The sequence below is a fragment of the Mizuhopecten yessoensis genome, unplaced genomic scaffold (assembly GCF_002113885.1).
Source record: "Mizuhopecten yessoensis strain PY_sf001 unplaced genomic scaffold, ASM211388v2 scaffold6111, whole genome shotgun sequence".
Classification (NCBI taxonomy): domain Eukaryota; kingdom Metazoa; phylum Mollusca; class Bivalvia; order Pectinida; family Pectinidae; genus Mizuhopecten; species Mizuhopecten yessoensis.
In genome coordinates this window covers 189,182-202,934 of record NW_018406385.1, presented here as the reverse complement: position 1 = coordinate 202,934, position 13,753 = coordinate 189,182, and the positions used below count along the sequence as shown (strand labels likewise).

The following is a 13,753-nucleotide window of genomic DNA, read 5'->3' as shown; positions in this document are numbered from 1 at the left end:
CCCTCACCCAACATCTATTGTACAACTCAGTCCTAAACTAAAACCCAAACCACCAACCCCTCACCCAACATCTATTGTACAACTGTCCTAAACTAAAACCCAAACCACCAACCCCTCACCCAACATCTATTGTACAACTCAATTTCTAAACTAAAACCCAAACACCAACCCCTCACCACACATCTATTGTACAACTCAAATTCTCAACTAAAACCCGAACACCAACCCTCATCCAACATCTATTGTACAACTCAGTCCTAAACTAAAACCCAAACCACCAACCCCTCACCCAACATCTATTGTCCTAAACTAAACCTTAAACCAAGAACCCCTCACCGAACATCTATCCCATATTGTTCAACTCAGTCCTAAACTAAAACCCAAACCACCAACCCCTCACCCAACTCAGTCCTAAACTAAAACCCAAACCACCAACCCCTCACCCAACATCTAAACTATAATATTGTACATTTCAGTTCAGTTAACTTAAACCTAAAACACCAATTTAAACCTTTACCCCAGTCTCTCACCCAAATTATTTTACAACTTTATTCGTACTATGAACCCAAACTTCTGACTCCAACCTGTGACCCCATGTTGTAAATCTTGGGTCCTAAACTGGATCATGTGCTCACCCTAATCCTCAACAACAGATAAATAACAGTCCTAATTCTGGCCCGAGTCACTGACACCAAGCTAGAGTTATCCCCCTTCTGTCCCAGATAAGTTGACCTATGACCCCTTTCTACCCCTTATACGTCAATGTCTGGTTCTTACAATGAATACACAATACAGAGATATTGTATAAAGCTTAGGAATCCCCAAAGGGATGTGTGTTTATTGATCTCTGTCAAACTTTGTAAGCCTGCCTGACAGGCAATCGATGCAGTAAATAAGAGTTAAGCCCCTAGCTACTTTATACAGTTAAACCATACAGATCCTTAAACTAATGTCAGCTCCCACAGGAGTCACAGGGAAACAACATTTAAATCATTTGTGTGTTTAACCAGCCGTCCTAATGTGCTCATTAATCATATAAGCTTTTAAGTGATCCTGATAGCTCCTAAGTTATAGGTTCGCCTATAAAACCTAGAATAATGTTTTGTTATCATGGATGGATCAAATAGGTCGAGGCAAGTTCACAAAGAAACCTCGGAACGGGTAGATAACTGATAAGTATATGTTTCTCCTACAACCACTATAGGTTTCCTCAGTAGCGTCTTCTTGGAAAACTTGCAAGGTGTTGGTGAACAACTTTGGTTACCAACTAGCATCGGTACCACCTTAGACGTAAAATGAAGTATTTCATTGGCCAATCTTTGAATTAGGACGTCGCATAACAATACTCTCTGCCATCATCTTTAAAGGGACCTCATGGTGAAGTATATTTTCTTTTTGACTTTTTTTTTAAATACTGCATGAATATACCAAGTCTTCTAATGCAAAATAACGGTCGGAGTTTGCTGATAAATATTCATAACAAGAGGCCCAGAGGTCCTGCATCGCTCACCTGGATAATAAAGCAACCAGGGGAAATTATTCTTATTGCATAAAATACCTCCAACGGTCCAGAAGAAGAAGGATTTTAAAGATCTAAACCTTAAATCCCCCTATTGGGCCCCACAACTCTGCACCCCGAGGGCCACACCCTCCATTTATACAAAATTTAGTCCCCTTTGCCCAGGTCAAATTTTGAATAAATCCCCCTAATGGTACAGAGGAAGAAGGATAAGGATTAGGATAAAATCTCTTTGTCCCTACAGTATAGAAGAAGGCATTTCAAGATTTAACCTCTATCTCTCCTATTGGACCCCGACCCTCTGCCCCCAGGGGGGCCATACCCACCGTTTATACAAAATTGAGTTGCAAGAAGGATGCTCTAGAACTAATTGGGATAAAATCCCTTCATCCCTATGGAAGAAGAAGGATTTCGAAGCTTTTACCTCTACTTCCCCTATTGGGCCCTGCCCCTCTGCCCCCAGGGGGTCCAAAACCCCTCTTTCATACAAAATTGAGAGTCCTTTGCCCATGGATGTTCCAGACCAAATTTAGTTAAAATCCCTTAATCTTTATGGTAGAAGAAGGATTTTAAAGGTTTACCTCTATTCCCTATTCGGCCCCACCCTTCTGACCCCAGGGAGCCACACCTTATGTTTATACAAAATTCAGTCCCCTTGGTCCAAGAGTGCTGTAGACTAAATTTGAATAAAATCCCTTTATCTCTACGCAAAAGAAGGATTTTAAAGGTTTTACCTCTATTTCCCCTATTGGGCCCCACCCCTCTGCCCCAGGAGGGCCACAGCCACCATTTATACAAAATTGAATGACCTTGTCCTAAGGGTGCTCCAGACCAAATTTAGTCAAAATCTACTGGGCCGTTCAGGACTAGTAGTGTTTTAAAGGAAAGGTTGATGGACGACGGACGGACGAAAGACAGACAGACAGACGATGGACGGACAACGGACAAACGCCGTACGACAGACACCGGATGCTGCGCCATAAGCTTTGTGTAATAAGCTCAACGGTCCTTCAGACCAGGTGAGCTAAAAATGTGTAATTACTAATAGAAGAGGAGATTCCTTATCCTGTTTGGTCAGACAGTTTGTTCTGCAGTTGTTCGCGTCACATCTAACATCACATGCCAACAACACGTCATTTCACTGTAAACAACATGAATTGCCATGGGAAGTGTCAACGAGTGAAAACTGTTACCGCTTCAGCTATGAAGCGAAAAGTTGCCAAATGGTCAAAAGATAGCGCAAGGATTACATTACAGAGGCATTATTGCAGGTTGGAAGTATTGGTTAGAACTATGGAGTTATTATCCTTAAGAATAAAAATGTACTTGGTTAGACTTGTTGAGTAGTTATCCTTGAGATTACTTGGTTAGAGTTTTGGAGTAATTATCCTTAAGATAACACTTGGTTAGACTTTTGGAGTAATTATCCTTAAGATTACTTGGTTAAAGTTGAGCTGAGTGATTCTCGTTAAGATTATTTGGTTAGTGTTGCGGAGTAATTATCCTTAAGATTATTTGGTTAGAATTTTGGAGTTATTCCCCTTTATTTCACTTAAGAGTTGTGGAGTAATTATCCTTTAGGTTTCCTGTCGTTTTTGTAGCTAGTCATGCCAAAAATAATAATTTCCATTGCAATATGGTACAATGTTTTGCAGTAGAGTACAGGGATTTTAAGTTCCCGTAGTTAAGAGTTGTGGAGTAATCCTTCTTAGTTCATTTAGCTAGAACAGTTATAACTTTATTTCAACTTCAAATTCTTTTCATTTTTTAATATTCATGAATCTTTTTTTTTTTTTTAATCTTTTTTTTAATTTATTCACTTATTTCTTTCAGCGTTCACTCACACGGTATACATACATCAATCTTACCATGACATGATGCATCAAGTTCAAGCAAATTAATTCATTTCACACAAGAACAAATTTAAGCAATACACTAATGTATGAACCCTGCATACTTTAATGATTAATAATTCCAAACAGCATTTAAAAAAAGTAAATATACCTTTGTTGAATTATATGTTATAGATGTGAAGTTAAGGATCCCTGCCTCACTGTTTTGCTGTTTTGTTTCCCTATATACAGTAGCCTCCCCTTAACATTCTTTTGAATATAAGTGTAGCACACTTACGTTAGTACTTTCTCTAGACTTGTTATACGATAGTAAAACACTTTCTCTAGACTTGTTATACCATAGTAGAACACTTTCTCTAGACTTTTTATACGATAGTAAAACACTTTCTCTAGACTTGTTATACGATAGCACTTTTTATTATATTTTGTTTATTTCATCTTTATTTTTTCCCCATAACCATCCTGTAAGGTATGATTTTCTTTTCAGAAACAGTTTAAAAACTTAGTTTATAGTTGTTGGCAGTGGTACAAGGATCCTTAGCTGTAACTCTTACACCATTTCTCCTCACTGCCCACTGCTTTTTATTTCTTTCATCTCATTTCATAAATACTCATTCTGTAAACTACAGCCAATGAAAATGAGCTTAACCTGCCCATAAAACAACACACATTTTGTATAATTCAAAGAACCTTTGTTTTCCATACATTTATTCAATCAGCTTGTTTGTGGCAATTATATAAAGGTACCTATGAGTAAGATTGTTTGTAGTAATTATATAAAGGTACCTATGAGTAAGATTGTCTGTGGTAATTATATAAAGGTACCTATGAGTAAGATTGTTAGTAGTAATTATATAAAGGTACCTATGAGTAAGATAGTTTGTGGTAATTATATAAAGGTACCTATGAGTAAGATTGTTAGTAGTAATTATATAAAGGTACCTATGAGTAAGATTGTTTGTGGCAATTATATAAAGGTACCTATGAGTAAGATTGTTAGTAGTAATTATATAAAGGTACCTATGAGTAAGATAGTTTGTGGTAATTATATAAAGGTACCTATGAGTAAGATTGTTTGTGGTAACTATATAAAGGTACCTATGAGTAAGATTTACTTGTAAAGGTTTGGTTTGGTTTAATTTTGTTTAACGTCCTATTATATATATATAATTAACAGCTGAGGTCATTTAAGGACGTGTCTCCATGCGTGCTTGCCTGTGTGTATGCATGAGACAGGGTATGTTGGTGTTCTTGTTCTTGTGATAGCATTGATCTGATGCCGACTTTATAGTGCTATCTCACTGAAATGCCATGCCGAATGCACCCAGCACAGCGTTCCGCCCGGTCACATTACACTGACAATGGGGGAACCAGTTGTTGACATTCCCCTAAATGATGAACGTTAATCAGGGAATAACAACTACCAATTTTAAGGACTTTGGTATGTCCTGGCCTGAGAATATAACCCATTGCCTTCCTCACCTGGGCGAATGTTCTACATTGAGGCCAAAAGTGAGGTGTTGCCAAGCAAGGCGCTAGGAAATAAAAGGTAGTTAGAAGTAGAAAGAAAGAGATAGATTCCAAATATTGCAATGGGTGCAGCAGATTAATTTTGGTCGCTTTTGTGTCGCCAAATAGAGGACACCAAAGCAAATCCCCAATTCTGCAGGGGGTTCCACATTAGTCGCCTCCTATGATACATGCAGTGGGTAACAGTAGGTGTATTCTATTCCCCGATCCCCCACCGGCAGGGGTGGACTTGTAATGACACTTGATGTTCTCTGTAACAGACCACCCTGACCCTATAAGACATTTTTCAACACACCTATGTGTAATCTATGGTATTGAGAGATGAAACTTTCATATATTGAAATGGTCGTAATGTAAATGGTCGCATTACAACTCTTTTCAACTGAACATGTCATAGAAATCCTTGTATTGGCAATGGTTCTCAAATCTATAAATCCTATATATCTGTAATCTATATATGATCGATAAACAACTTCTGTATACCCATGTTCACTTTTAGTCATTGTAATATGATAAAAATTTGCCCTCAATACGGAGGGTGAAAAGGACATTGTGCGAAGACTTGAACATGTATACACATCGTGGAAATTTCCTCTTTTACCGTATCAGTCTAATTAAAGATATTGACAACACCACATCCCACTTCAATCGTTCTGAAATCATCCATTTAATTGACAATGTGTGCTGAATTGTTGATATTGCTGCCTTCAGGAATAAACAGAAGAGAGTGTAATATGATTACCTTAGTGTGAATGGCCGCACCAAGGATCCATACCAATTTTCACTAATGTGAATTTGTTTGTGGACCAGTCATCTTCAAAACCCGATATATATGTGTATATACCCGGTCACGTCTCTGCACCCTTTGAATTTGCCATGACAAAATCCTAAACTCAATGTTAGCTATTTGATTGGTTTTAGGAATAACAAAGCTGACAAATCACTCAGGCCGATACCTCTCCTTTGAAGAGTACAGATGAGCAACATTCAAATTGAAAGCCTGTCATATTTACCATTATGCTGCTGCATGTTTCCTTTGATCATTATCAAAGATACCAGCGTGCAGGCTATCCCTATCATCCACAAGGTGTGCTTAAAGAGCCTTCCATTCTAATAATGACATAATTTCCAGGGGCGTATAGAAGATATGTGAATCGAAACGCTAAACCCTTAGATTTAGAAAGATATGCATCAGTGACACACTTCCTATATAGAGGAGTAGTACTGTCAAACAAACTGATTCGCATTACCAAGTATACATGAATGATATTACACTATTCATTTTACTCTTTTTCTTGGAATTATTTCGGTCAATATACAATATTGCTTCATCCGACATATCCTTACATTAGCCCTCTTGTAGGATGCCAGCATAACAATTAACCCTGCCGACATTTACAAAACCCCTTTGTTGGACCTCTGTAAAGATAACTCTTTGAACACACTAAGTAGATGCTGTGTTATTGTATTGATGGAGTGAGAAATATAGCTCACAACCACCATGCAGCATGAAACATAAACAAAACCCTTTTATCTGGTTACCTTGGCAACATTACCAGGTAGATGTTGACACAACACTACACTGTGTGACTTCCTGCAGGAATGTCTTTGTGGTACACATAATTAGGTCACATCCTTCAGGGTTCACATGTACAATGTACAATGTAATAGGAAAACAGAAAGGATATGTGACTCCGATACAGATCCAACCAACTAATCTATTAATGATGGCCCAGACCCTGTCCATTTGCAGGCAAAAGCACAAGAGAATTTCAACATAGCTTTGTTTATTTATACATAGTAGCCTCCCTTTAATTTCCTTTTTCGATATAGAACTGTATTTGGGCTGGGCCAGGTTACTATTGCTGATCAGCTAGTTCAGTGAGTTGGTTAAAGTGACTGCATGTACTGCAGATGTAGTTTTCAAGGTTTGAATCCCAGTCTGGCCCTATATTGCTTTTTTCACTATCAGTCACTCACAAAGTGCATTGTTGATTTTTTTCTTATTTCATCTCCATCAAGATTTTCCCAAAAGCTCCGTAGCTAATTGGTTAACTCATGATATGGTCATGCTTATAAAAAAGTTTCCAATAAAGTAGGTTTGGCTACCGCAAAGCTACTCTCTAGCCGCTTCAGCTAGAGAGACAATTTTAGACACTTTCAAAACAATTCCTAAAGTCAAATACTGCATGTACCTATTAATAACCTGATAGTTGTAGACATGTTTTGTCATCAAAATTATTGAAAAAGAATCATAATTATGCATGATAAAACATTGCATAATTATCAACTTTTCAAATAAAAAAGACTTACATTTAGAAAAAAGTTTCATGTTAATATTTCTCTCATGTATGATTTAATTCATTCAGCAATAAGCCCATGCCTGGTAATAAGCCCGCCAATATATAATGCTGGTCAGTAAAATGCAAACAAATGTTATTGTAATTGTCATGTAATAGGCCGAAACCCTAGTTTGAGTCAGAGATTAGGTGCTGGCCCCTGCCCTAACCATCCGACCCCTACCCCTTGTAAATATGTTTAGTGAACCCTGACTAACAGCAACCAAACTGAAAAAAAAGCAATATAGGGCAAGACTGGGATTCAAACCTTGAAAACTGAGAAGGTGAAAATGTTGAACCAATCAAAGCGTATCATTGCATTCAAATTAATAAACAAATATTACCATTTTTCACATTTTAATGAAATTACATGATGATGAAAAAACTTGTTAATATGAAACCGCGGGAGGGGTAGCGAAGGGGGGGGGGGGAGAAGTTAGATGAAAACTAGCCGTATTGTCAAAAACTTGGTCTTCCTCGAGCTCGTGATCGCTACCTTCATATTTTAAAAAGATCCTTCTTCTACAGTTTTGGTGATCATACCTTTGTACATATACAAGGATGTACATGTATATCAGATCAGGGAATTGAGATGCAGATCACATAAAACATCAAACTTTCAATTTGTTTGGACATCCCGACTTTCCGAGATGGTGTCCCAGATCACCGATAATCGTACGCGTGTACGTACAGAACACAAATTAGTAAAAACAGCATGTTTGATGCTATCGCAAATAAAAGAAATCACCTACCTTTGAAGAAATCAATTTTGTGAGTAGCACATTTTAGTAATTGACTGGCACTATTAACCGGCGCCATTTGTCGGTCACGTGCAACCTCGTTTTCATCTACAATACGTGTGCGTCATACAATGCACATACAGGGATCTGATAATTTGTTACAGCTATATTTGGACCTAAATTAAGGTGTTCAGAGCAATTTTACAAGTTATAGCGATCTAGATCGACTTTCGGTAAAAATGTCACCTGAATGATGGTATATAAAATGCCACCCCAATGATGGTATATAAAATGCCACCCCAATGATTGTATATATACTATATACGATCGCGCGAATATATAACATCAGTGGGGGGGATCATGTCATTTTTACCGAAAGTTGGTCTGAAACCCCTAAAACGTGTAAAATTACTCTGAACACCTTAGCTAAGGTCCAAATATAGCTGTAACAAATTCTCAGGTCCCTGTGGCTTGGAGGGCCTGGGGCTGGTCCTTCTTGTAAATTGCATACTTACAAACTCAACCTATTTTGAAGGGAGACTCCCGATTTTGGACCCTAGAATTGAGCATTTTTAACCAGTAAATTTGCTAAACTATTCATATTTTCTAAAATCTGATGATTTTATCTCAACTCAGTTCTTTATTTGCTTAAGTTTTACAACTTATGGCATCTAAAAGAACAGCCTAAAAAATGCCATTTAAAAGTGCCATTTGCCCCTAGGGTGTACATGTACATACACAAATTGTATTTATGCTTTAAATTCCTAGCGCATGTAAGTCTCCCTCATTGAAATTTCAAAAAAGTGTCATTGCTCAGCTTGAAGTTGCAGAAACTTGAAAAACATATAGATCAAAAACATGCTAGACACTTCGCAGATTTGTTGCCCCAAAAAAACGCGTATTGTTTTGCCTTTTTCTTTTTACACTTTTTGAAGATATTGAACACACTCCGATTAAAGGTACGTCTATTAATGTATATATTACACATGATTTTCCGAGATGGTGTCCCAGATCACCGATAATCGTACGAGTGTACGTACAGAACACAGATTAGTAAACACAGCATGTTTTATGCTATCGCAAATAAAAGAAATCACCTACCTTTGAAGAAATCAATTTTGTGAGAAGCACATTTTAGTAATTGACTGGCACTATTAACCGGCGCCATTTGTCGGTCACGTGCCACCTCGTTTTCATCTACAATACGTGTGCGTCATACAATGCACATACAGGGATCTGATAATGTGTTACAGCTATATTTGGACCTAAATTAAGGTGTTCAGAGCAATTTTACAAGTTATAGCGATCTAGATCAACTTTCGGTAAAAATGTCACCTGAATGATGGTATATAAAATGCCACCCCAATGATTGTATATATACTATATACGATCGCGCGAATATATAACATCAGTGGGGGGGATCATGTCATTTTTACCGAAAGTTGGACTGAAACCCCTAAAACGTGTAAAATTACTCTGAACACCTTAGCTAAGGTGCAAATATAGCTGTAACAAATTCTCAGGTCCCTGTGGCTTGAAGGGGCCGGGGGTGGTCCCTCTTGTAAATTGCATACTTACAAACTCAACCTATTTTGAAGGGAGACTCCCGATTTTGGACCCTAGAATTGAGCATTTTTAACCAGTAAATTTGCTAAACTATTCATATTTTCTAAAATCTGATGATTTTATCTCAACTCAGTTCTTTATTTGCTTAAGTTTTACAACCTATGGCATCTAAAAGAACAGCTCAAAAAATGCCATTTAAAAGTGCCATTTGCCCCTAGGGTGTACATGTACATACACAAATTGTATTTATACTTTAAATTCCTAGCGCATGTAAGTCTCCCTCATTGAAATTTCAAAAAAGTGTCATTGCTCAGCTTGAAGTTGTAGAAACTTGAAAAACATATAGATCAAAAACATGCTAGACACTTCGCAGATTTGTTGCCCAAAACAACCGCGTATTGTTTTGCCTTTTTCTTTTTACACTTTTTGAAGATATTGAAAACACTCCGATTAAAGGTACGTCTATTAATGTATATATTACACATGATGATACTCTTGAATTAAACTGTATGTGAGGAAGAACTGTCCCGAATTAGTTCTGCCCACTAATGCAGTACCGTATGGTTCATAGAACAATTCGGTTTGTTTGTTTGTGTTTATTTAAGGACGTGCCAGGTTTTGGTGGTGAAGGAAAGCCGGAGTTCCCGGAGAAAAACCACCGACCTGCGGACAGTACTTGGCGACTGCCCCACGTAGGCCACGAACCCGTCCGCGGCCCCCTCATAAAACAAAATAGAAATGAAAACCATTATTTTATAATTAACTTTTGTCTTTTCAGACATGGCCAGCAATACTGATTCAAAAGAGAATTTAGGACCGCGATTGGAAATTGCTTGGGGTTTTTTCGTATTTTTTCAGAGGTTATTTTCTGTAATATTCGAGTTTCCTTTTGGCGTTGACGACATATCATCTGGTATACTGCTTCGTTTGTTGGCAACTGGAATGCATGGTTTGAGTAAATCTTTCCATTCTTGTTTAGTCTGTATAGGCTTTCTTGAAGACTTTGTTGTAGTTCAGACAAAATATTTGCCTCGCTCGAACTAATACAATGTATAATGCGTACACACCTTCGAAAAACCAACAGCTTCTCAGCAGAGGACCAGAGCCAATCCTGTAGTGGAAATAAACTTCTCCTCTCGACGCAACCATAATATGAAAAAACTCGGAAAAAGAATCTCTGCCTCGCTTCTCGACGATAAATAAAACCTATATATATATGTAGTAGCACCCTCATCACTTGTAGCATTCGGTTTGAGACAGGTTATACTAAAATGACGCCCAACGGTACCATAAGATACATTTCATGCTATTTCACATTTGTTAGTGAATTTTCCTGCAGTAAGTTGTAACGCTACTGAAAGACAAAAACACATCATGAAAGCGACTGATTTATCAGAATTTTTCTACCCTCATAATATTTTCATGATTTTCGGTGGAGCAGTTTTCAAGATATGACCAGACGCGCAATAAAAATCATTCCCTTTGAGTAATTTGTCACATCTTGAAAACCGCCCTACGGAATGAAATAAAAATGTTATGAGAATTTTGTTTACACAATTCTCATTCATGTCGCACTTTTTTGTTTCAGTAGCATAACAATTGGAAAATTAAGGAAAGTTAATTAAAAAAAATGCAAAAACAACCACCATGAAATTATAGATGTGACATTTAATTTGACACATGGCTGCCTTTGATACGTTTCGCGTCACCATTGCATGTCTATTTCCGACCCCTTAAATATCGATACCCTTGGTATATCCCCAGCATTTTTCTTCACAATGACACTCCTCCCTATATCGCAAATCCGTCCTACATAGTTATCTTCTTATTTCGCCATACACCCTTTTTACAATATCTATTACAGCGCACATGTGTCATGGTTCATTTCTTTTTCACCGTTCCGTCTACATGTATCTCTATTTAAACTCCTTTCATTACTTGTTTTGTGACGTAATCGTTGCATTTGTGCAGTAATATGTCTTAACTAAACATAAATAGAAAACGAAAGTATTGAATTTTGATTAAAAACTAAACAAACAAAAGGTCCAGAAGGCATGTTTCGCTAACTAGATGACAAACACACAAGAGGGCATGTATAGTATGTATATATGATTGGATAAAGCAACCAGGACCCTTTTAATAAACAAAATTGTTATATTGAAAACATTTCCCGATTTTGGGCTCCGCTAATTATAATCAGCTACGGGCATAAAGGTAGGAGGGGGATAGAGGGGGGGGGGCACACCCTATAACGTTTGATTTTCTGGTCACATAGGTTCTTCAATCTTTGGTTGATATATCATTTGTCGAATTTGCTATGCATGCATATGGTTAAACTTGCTTTTTTATTGCGTTAAATGGCCAAGTTACATGTACATTGTACATTTTTTTAGGCAAAAACCCTCAACCCAAAATGGAGCTACACTCTTTATGAAATAATTAATTCAAAGGCCTGAAGAAATACGGGTGCTTCAATGGAGTATTTCGTGGAGATATGAATACACATATATGTTTGTATGGCCAAAGGGACCATGAAATTAACCTAAAAGGGCCGTGTTGTGACTCTGGGACTAACTCCCTTTGAGTAGGACGAGACCCCAGGGCTAATCCTGATAGCCTGACTGTGCTCATTTCCTCTTGCCTAACAAGTCGTTATTTGAGTATATCGTGAATATCTCGACCGTTTCTTGTTATATTATAACCCGGTAGCTTAGTCCCCAGATCATTAATGACCAATCTAGATCGTTTCAAAGTTATAACCCGGGTACCTAGTCCTAAGATCCTTGAGGTCCAATCTCGTCTGTATCTAAGTTATAACCGGGTAGCTAGTCCTAAGATCCTTGAGGTCCAATCTCGTCTGTTTCTAAGTAATAACCCGGGTACTTAGTCCACAGATCCTTCAGGTCCAATTTCATCTGTTTCTAAGTTATAACCCGGGTATTTAGTCCCAAGATCCTTCAGGTCCAATCTCGTCTGTATCTAAGTTATAACAGGGTAGCTAGTCCTAAGATCCTTGAGGTCCAATCTAGTCTGTATCTAAGTTATAACCGGGTAGCTAGTCCTAAGATCCTTGAGGTCCAATCTCGTTTGTTTCTAAGTTATAACCCGGGTACTTAGTCCCCAGATCCTTCAGGTCCAATTTCGTCTGGTTCTAAGTTATAACCCGGGTACCTTGTCATAAGATCCTTGAGGTCCAATCTCGTCTGTATCTAAGTTATAACAGGGTAGCTAGTCCTAAGATCCTTGAGGTCCAATCTTGTCTGTATCTAAGTTATAACCGGGTAGCTAGTTCTAAGATCCTTGAGGTCCAATCTCGCCTGTATCTAAGTTATAACCGGGTAGCTAGTTCTAAGATCCTTGAGGTCCAATCTCGTCTGTATCTAAGTTATAACAGGGTAGCTAGTCCTAAGATCCTTGAGGTCCAATCTCGCCTGTATCTAAGTTATAACCGGGTAGCTAGTTCTAAGATCCTTGAGGTCCAATCTCGCCTGTATCTAAGTTATAACCGGGTAGCTAGTTCTAAGATCCTTGAGGTCCAATCTCGTGTGTATCTAAGTTATAACCGGGTAGCTAGTCCTAAGATCCTTGAGGTCCTATCTCGTCTGTTTCTAAGTTATAACCTGGGTACTTAGTCCACAGATCCTTCAGGTCCAATTTCATCTGTTTCTAAGTTATACCCCGGGTACCTTGTCCTAAGATCCTTGAGGTCCAACCTCGTCTGTTTATAAGTTATCACCCGGGTACCTAGTCCTAAGATCCGTGAGGTCCAATCTCGTCTGTTTCTAAGTAATAACCCGGGTACTTAGTCCACAGATCCCTCAGGTCCAATTTCATCTGTTTCTAAGTTATAACCCGGGTACCTTGTCATAAGATCCTTGAGGTCCAATCTCTTCTGTTTCTAAGTTATTACCCGGGTACCTAGTCCTAAGATCCTTCAGGTCCAATCTCGTCTGTTTCTAAGTAATAACCCGGGTACTTAGTCCACAGATCCCTCAGGTCCAATTTCATCTGTTTCTAAGTTATACCCCGGGTACCTTGTCCTAAGATCCTTGAGGTCCAATCTTGTCTGTATCTAAGTTATAACCGGGTAGCTAGTCCTAAGATCCTTGAGGTCCTATCTCGTCTGTTTCTAAGTTATAACCTGGGTACTTAGTCCACAGATCCTTCAGGTCCAATTTCATCTGTTTCTAAGTTATAACCCGGGTA

The 13,753-nt window shown here is 38.2% G+C and overlaps 1 protein-coding gene across 2 annotated transcripts in view; it reads right to left on the bottom strand.

Annotated features, from left to right (window-relative positions):
• The window catches only part of LOC110451499 (high affinity cAMP-specific and IBMX-insensitive 3',5'-cyclic phosphodiesterase 8B-like), a 144,659-nt gene that overhangs the window by 106,268 nt on the left and 24,638 nt on the right, over nucleotides 1-13,753 (bottom strand). The window contains exon 1 of one of the 2 annotated variants that reach the window (XM_021499548.1): nucleotides 7,994-8,057. The exons of the other annotated variant lie outside the window; for it this stretch is intronic. The gene's annotated coding sequence lies outside the window, so the exon portion shown is untranslated. Of the gene's footprint in view, nucleotides 1-7,993; nucleotides 8,058-13,753 lie in introns of those variants that run through there. 2 annotated transcript variants of the gene reach the window in all.